The following is a 7,496-nucleotide window of genomic DNA, read 5'->3' as shown; positions in this document are numbered from 1 at the left end:
GTTTTATCTGTAAGCCCCTGACTCAGGCTGCTGCATTTTCTTCAGAGATGCCCTGCCCAGTGAGGAGCAGTCTAGATAAGCAGTCTGGCCACAGCTGGTTTGACACGCTGTGATAAATTCTGCCCAGTCCTAAGGAGACTCCTAGTCTCCTTAGCACTGTCAGGGGAAAACCACCTACTAAAGCCTCAGTAATGGCAGATGCCCCTCCCCACTCCAAGCTGCATCATCCCAGGTCAACTCCAAACTGCTGTGCTGGCAGTGAGAATTTCAAGCCAGTGGTTCTTAGCTTGCTGGGCTCCATGGGAGTGGGACCCACTGAGCGAGACCACTTGGCTCTCCTGGCTTCAGCCCCCTTTCCAGGGCAGTAAATGGTTCTGTCTTGCTGGGGTTCCAGGCACCACTGGGGTACGATAAAAAAAAATTTCCTGCAGCTTGGTGCCTGCTCAAACAGCCACCCAGTTTTGTGCTTGAAACCCAGGGCCCTGGTGGTGTAGATTCATGAGGGAATCTACTGATCGGGAGATTGCAAAAACCATGAGAAAAGCATAGCACCCGGGCTGGGTAGTACAGTCCCTCACAGCTTCCCTTGGCTGGAGGAGGGAGGTCCCTTGCACTTCCCATGTGAAGCGATGCCCCATCCTGCTTCTGTTCACTCTCTGTGGGTTGCACCCATTGCCTATCCGGTACCAGTAAGATTAACTGGGTACCTCTGTTGGAAATGCAGAAATCACCCACCTTCTAAGTTGGTCTCACTGGGAGCTGCAAACCAGAGCTGTTTCTCTTCAGCCATCTTGGCCCCTCTTCTCTCCATCCATTTAAAAAAATTGTGACAATTGTTATTGTAGTGAGTAAAGAATAATGTCTTTTTTTTTCCTGAAGAGATACACTCTGAACTATATTTAGAAATGAAATCATGATGTCTACCTTACTTTTATTTTAATTCATGTATGTAATTTTTAAAAATAATTTCAACTTTTATTTTAGATCCAGGGGGTACATGTCCAGGTTTATGGTACATTGCATAATGCTGAGGGTTGGGGTACAAATAATCCCACCATTTAGGTAGTGAATATCGTACCCAATAGGTAGTTTTTCAGCCCATTTCCTCTCTTTTCCCACAGCTCCAGTTGTCTCTAGTGCCTATTTTTCCTATCTTTATGTCCATGTGTACCTAGTGTTTAATTCTCACAAGTGAGAACATGTGGCATTTGTTTTTTTGTTCCTGCATTAATTTGCTTAGCATTAATTTGCTTAGGATGATGGCCTCTAGCTGTATCCATGTTGCTGTAAAGGATGTGATTACATTCTTTTTATGATTGTATAGTATTCCATGGTGTATATGTACCATATTTTCTTTATCAAATCCACCGTTGATAGGCACCTAGGTTGATTCCGTGTCTTTGCTATTGCGAATAGTGCTGCAATGAACATATGAGTGCATGTGTCTTTTTGATAGAGTGATTTACTTTCCTTTGGATATATACCCAGTAATAAAATTGCTGGGTCCAGTAGTAGTTGTGTCAGGCTCTTTGAGAAATCTCCAGATTGCTTTCCACAATGACTAACATACTTTAGATTCTCACCAACAATGTATAAGCATTCCCTGTTCTTTGCAGCCTTGCCAGCATCTTTCTATCTTTCTGACTGGTGTGAGATAGCATCTCATTGCGGTTTTTATTTGTCTTTCTCTGATAATCAATGATGTCAAGCATTTTCTGTTTATTGGCTACTTATATGTCTTTGAGAAGTGTCTGTTCATGTCCTTTGCCCACTTTTTAATGGGTTTGTTTGTTTTTTGCTTGTAAATTTAAGTTCTGGGTATTTGACCTTTGTCAGATCATAGCTTATGAATATATTCTCTCATTTTGTAGATTGTCTGTTTACTCTGTTGATAGCTTCTTTTGCTATGCATAAGCTCTTTAGTATAATAATGTTTCATTTGTCAATATTTGTTTTTGTTGCAATTACTTTTGAGGACTTAGTCATGAATTCTTTGCCCAGGCTATTTCCAGAATGTTATTTCCTAGGTTTTCTTCTAGAATTTGTGTTCTTTGAGGTCTTACATTTAAATCTTCCTAACACTGCGAATTTTGTGTATGATTAAAGGTAGAGGTCCAGTTTCATTTTGCTGCATATGGCTAGCAATTATTGAACAGTGACTCATTTCCCCATTGCTTATTTTTGTCAACTTTGTTGAAGATCAAATGCGTTAAAGTGTGTGGCTTTATTTCTGGGTTCTCTATTCTGTTCCATTAGTCTGTGTCTGTTTTTGTACCAGTACTATGCTGTTTTGGTTACTGTAGCCTTATAGTTTGAAGATGAGTAATGTGACCTCTGCCTTTGTTCTTTTGGCTTAGGCTTGCTTTGGCTATTTGGGCTCTTTTTTCATTAAATATGAATTTTAGAATGTTTTTTTTTTCCTAATTCTGTGAATAGTGGCTTTGATAGCTTGATAGAAATAGCATTGAATTTGTGGATTATATTGGGCAACATGACCATTTAAATGATACTGATTCTTTCAATCTATGAATATGAAATGTTTTTCCATTTGTTTGTGTCATCTGTGATTTCTTTCTGCAGTGTTTCGTAGTTATCCTTGTAGAGCTCTTTCACCTTCTTGTATACCTTACTTTTAAATAAGACAGAGTGCATGAGAGTGTGTGTTTTCCAATGCACAAATAGAGAGGGAAGGCAGGGAGGTGAAAAAATGTGACAAAATGTTTACTAGTAAATTTAAGTGATAAATGAGTGATCATTTACAACATTTTTATAATTTTTATGATAAAATTGAGGGAAATTATGGCTTTAAAGTATCTTAAAATGCAATCAGTAACCTTTAGATAGGAGAAAGTCTATTGATATAATACATTATGATTACCAAGTGTCATTATTGCCATACTTTGTTCACAATATCAGCATTGTGTACTTCTTACAATAATAAAATGTCCTGGATTTATTTTTCTTAAATGCCTTGACAAGTGGAGACATGGAAGCTTCTTACTAGTTGTAGTAGTCCCAAAACTGCCATAAATCTCAGCATTCAGTTTCCTCAGCCTAGATCCACACCTAACTGGAGTTGAAAGAACAGATGTAATCATTTCTATATTTATGGGTAATCAATTAAACTACAAATCAATCTGCCCCCATGATTCAATCGCTTCCCATGAGACCCCTCCTCTAACACTGGGAATTACAATTCGACATGAGATTTGAGTGGGAACACAGAGCCAAATAATATCAACACGTATTTTAAAGAAACAATTTTAACTTTTTGGGAGGGTGGGCCAAGATGGTTGATTAGAAGCAGCTGCAGTCCGCAGCTCTCACAAAGAGGAATAAAAACAGTGAGTGAATTCTGCACCTTCAACTGTGGAATCCAGTTTCTTGCAAGGAACTGACTAGGTGGACAGCTCAACCCATGGACAGCAAGGAAAAGCAGGGTGGGGAGATATCCCACCTGGGAGAGGCACAGAGCCAGGGGAGCCTACATTCCCAGCCAAGGGAGGTGGTGACTGATTGTGCTACCCCACCTGGGAAAGCATGCTTTTCCCATGGATCTTTGCAGTCCACAGATCGGGAGATCCCCTTGTGAGCCCACCTCACCAGGGTCTTGGGTCCAAAGTACAGAGCTGTGGTCTTGGCAAGGTGGCTGCTTGGGCACACACAGAGACCCAGGAGCTTTGCATACCCTGGTCTTGGGAATTCTGGCAAGGTGGGAGATCCATTTGTGCATTCCCATAGGAAGGGGGCCAAATCCAGGGAGCCACGAGGTGTCATTATGTAGGTCTCACTCCCATGGCACCTCACAAGTTAAGGTGCACTGGCTTGGAATTCCAGCTGGCCAGCAGCAGCAGGCTGGAGACTGCCTGAGGTGGATCTCTGCGTTTGAGTTGACAGTTCTTGCTGGCTGGCTTTGGGGAGTCTAAGCAGTCCATATTGGAAGGAGTTCCCCACAACATAGTACCGCTACTGTGCCAGATCATGGCAAAACTGCTTCCTTAAGTGGGACTCTAACCCATCCCTCCTTACCCGGCAGGGCCTCCTTGTGGGAATTTTAGCAACTCCAGCCAGGGTTATATGGACAGAACTCTGATCTCTCCCTGGGACAGAGCCCCTGCAAGGAGGGCAGCCACCATCACTACAGTTCAGTTGACTTAGTCTTTCTAGCCTGCACTCTGGAGAATCTGGGTGGTCTGGAGGAGGCAGGGTTCCCCCCAGTGCATCTGTTCTGCCAAGGGGCAGTCAGACTGCTTTTTAAAGCAGCTCCCTGATCCCAGTCCTCCTGACTGGGCGAGACCTCCCAACAGGAATCTCCAGATACCTTCTATAGGAGTGTTCAGGCTGGCATTGGGTTGTTGCCCTACTGGGGTGGAGCTGCCAGAGGAAGGAGCAGACTGCCATCTTTGCTGTTTTGCAACCTTCACTGGTGCACACCTCCAGGTGTGGGAGGAACTGAGGCAACAATAAGCTGGAGTGGATCCCCAAGAAACCACAGCAGCCCTATGAAAAAGTGGCCTGACTGTTAAAAGGGGGGAAAACAACAACATCAACAAAAAGAGACCTCATTAAAACCCCATTCAAAGGTCAGCAACCTCAAATATTGAAAGTAGGTAAGCCCACAAAAATGAGAAAGAATCAAAGCAAAACCCCTGAAAACTAAGAAAGCCAGCATGCCTCTTCTCCTCCAAGTGACCATATCACCTTACCATCAGGGGCACAGAATTGGGCTGAGGCTGAGATGGTTGAATTGGCAGGAATCTAATTCAGAAGGTGGATAATAACAAATTTCGCTGAGCCAAAGGAGCATGTTCTAACCCAATGCAAAGAAGCTAAGAATAATGATAAAACAGTACAGGAGCTGATAACCAGAATAGCCAGTTTAGAGAGAAACATAACTGACCCGATGGAGCTGAAAAACACAAAAAGAAAACATCACAATGCAAGCACAAGTATCAATAGTGGAATAGACCAAGTGGAGGAAAAAAATCTGAGCTTCAAGACTATCTTTCTGAAATAAGACAGGCAGATAAGAATAGAGAAAAAATAATCAAAAGGAATTTTAAAAACCTCCAAGAGCTATGGGATTATGTTAAATGGCCAAGCCTATGACTGATTGGGCTACCTAAGGAGATGGGAGAACAGAACTAAGTCGGAAAACATACTTTAGGATGTCATCCAGGAGAACTTCCCCAGCCTAGCAAGATAGTCCAACATTCAAATGCAGTAACTTCAGAGAACCTCTGTAAGGGGTTCCTCTCCATGAGAAGATCAACCCCAAGACACATGGTCATCAGAATCTCCAAGGTTGAAATGGAAGAAAAAATGTTAAGGGCAACCAGAGGGAAAAGCCAGGTCACCTACAAAGGGAAACCCATTGACTAACAGCAGATCTCTCAGCAGAAACCTTACAAGTCAGAAGAGATTGGAGGCCAATAGTCAATATTCTTTTAAAAAGATTTCCAACCCAGAATTTCATATCTGGCCAAACTAAGCTTCATAAGTGAAGGAGAAATAAGATCCTTTTCAGACAAGCAAATGCTGAGGGAATTAATCACCACCAGACCTGCCTTGTAAAAACCCCTGAAAAAAGCACTAAATATGAAAAGAAAAACTGTTACCAGCAGCTACAAACGCCCCCTGAAGTATACAGACCAGTGACACTATGAAGCAACCACATAAACAAGTCTGCAAAATAACCAGCTAGCATCATGATGACAAGATCAGATTCATACATAACAATATTAACCTTAAATGTAAATGGACTAAATGCCCCAACTAAAAGATACAGAATGGCAAGCTGGATAAAGAGTCAAGACCCATTAGTATACTGTCTTCAAGAGACCCATCTTACATGCAAAAACACACATAGGCTCAAAATAAAGGAATGGAGGAAAATTTACCAAGCAAATGGAAAACAGAAGAGAGCAGGGGTCTTGATTTCTGACAAAACAGACTTTAAACCAACAAAGATCAAAAAAGACAAAGAAGGGCATTTATATAATGGTAAAGGGTTCAGTTCAACAAGAAGAGCTAACTATCCTAAATATATATGGACCCAATACAGGAGCACCCAGATTCATAAAGCAAGTTCTTAGAGACCTACCAAGAGATTTAGACTACCACACAATAATAGTGGGAGACTTTTAACATTTCACTGACCGTATTAGATCATCAAGACAGAAAATTGACAAAGATGTTCAGGACTTGAACTCAGCTCTGGATCAAGCCGACCTGATAGATATCTACAGGACTCTCCACTGAAAAGCAAAAGAATATACATACTTTTCATTGCCACATGGCACTTACTCTAAAACTGATCATATAAACAGAAGCAAAACACTCCTCAGCAAATGCAAAAGAATGGAAATCATAACAAACAGTCTCTTAGACCACAGTGCAATCAAATTAGAACTCAAGTTTAAGAAAGTCACTCAAAACCACACAACTACAAGGAAGTTGAACAACCTGCTCCTGAATGACTCCTGGGTAAATAATGAAATTAAGGCAGAAATCAAGTAGTATCCTGAAACTAATGAGAAAAGAGAGACAGCATATCAGAATCTCTGTGATGCAGTTAATGCAGTGTTAAGAGGGAAATTTATAGCACTACATGTCTACATGAAAAAGCAAGAAAGATGTGAAATCAACAACCTAACATCATAACTAAAATAACTAAAGAACCAAGAGCAAACACCAAAGCTAGCAGAAGACAAGAAATAACCAAGATCAGAGCAACCCATACAAAAAGACAGCCCTACACAAAAAGACAACCCTCACACAGAAATAACTGAAGGAGACAGAGACACGAAAAACTCTTCAAAAAAATCAACAAATCCAAGAGCCAGTTTTTTGAAAAAAAAAAAATAAAATAGATGGCTAGCTAGACTAATAGAAGAATCAAATAGACACAATCAGAAATGATAAGGAGATATCACCACTGACTCCACAGAAATACAAATAACCATCAGAAAAATACTATAAACACTTCTATGCAAATAAACTAGAAAATCTAGAAGAAATGGATACATTTCTGGATACATACACCCTCCCAAGATTGAACCAGGAAGAAATTGAACCCCTGAATAGACCAATAACAAGTTCTGAAATGGAGGCAGTAATAAATAGCCTATCAACCAGGACCAGATGGATTTATAGCTGAATTGTATCAGAGGTACAAAGAAGAGTTGGTATGATTTCTACCGAAACTATTCCAAACAATTGAAAAAAAAGGGACTCATCCCTAACTCATTTTATGAAGCAAGCATCATCCTGATACCAAAACCTGGCAGAGATACTACAAAACAAAGAAAACTTCTGGCCAATATCCCTGATGAACATCAATGCAAAAATCCTCAATAAAATGCTAGCAAACCAAATTCAGCAGCACATCAAAAAACTTGTCCACCACAATCAAGTTGGCTTCATCCCTGGATTGCAAAGCTGGTTCAACACATGCAAATCAATAAATGTAATTTATCACATAAACAGACTAAACA

Source organism: Trachypithecus francoisi, unplaced genomic scaffold (genome assembly GCF_009764315.1).
Source record: "Trachypithecus francoisi isolate TF-2019V2 unplaced genomic scaffold, Tfra_2.0 Lachesis_group2, whole genome shotgun sequence".
Lineage (NCBI taxonomy): Eukaryota > Metazoa > Chordata > Mammalia > Primates > Cercopithecidae > Trachypithecus > Trachypithecus francoisi.
This window is presented reverse-complemented; position numbering follows the sequence as displayed.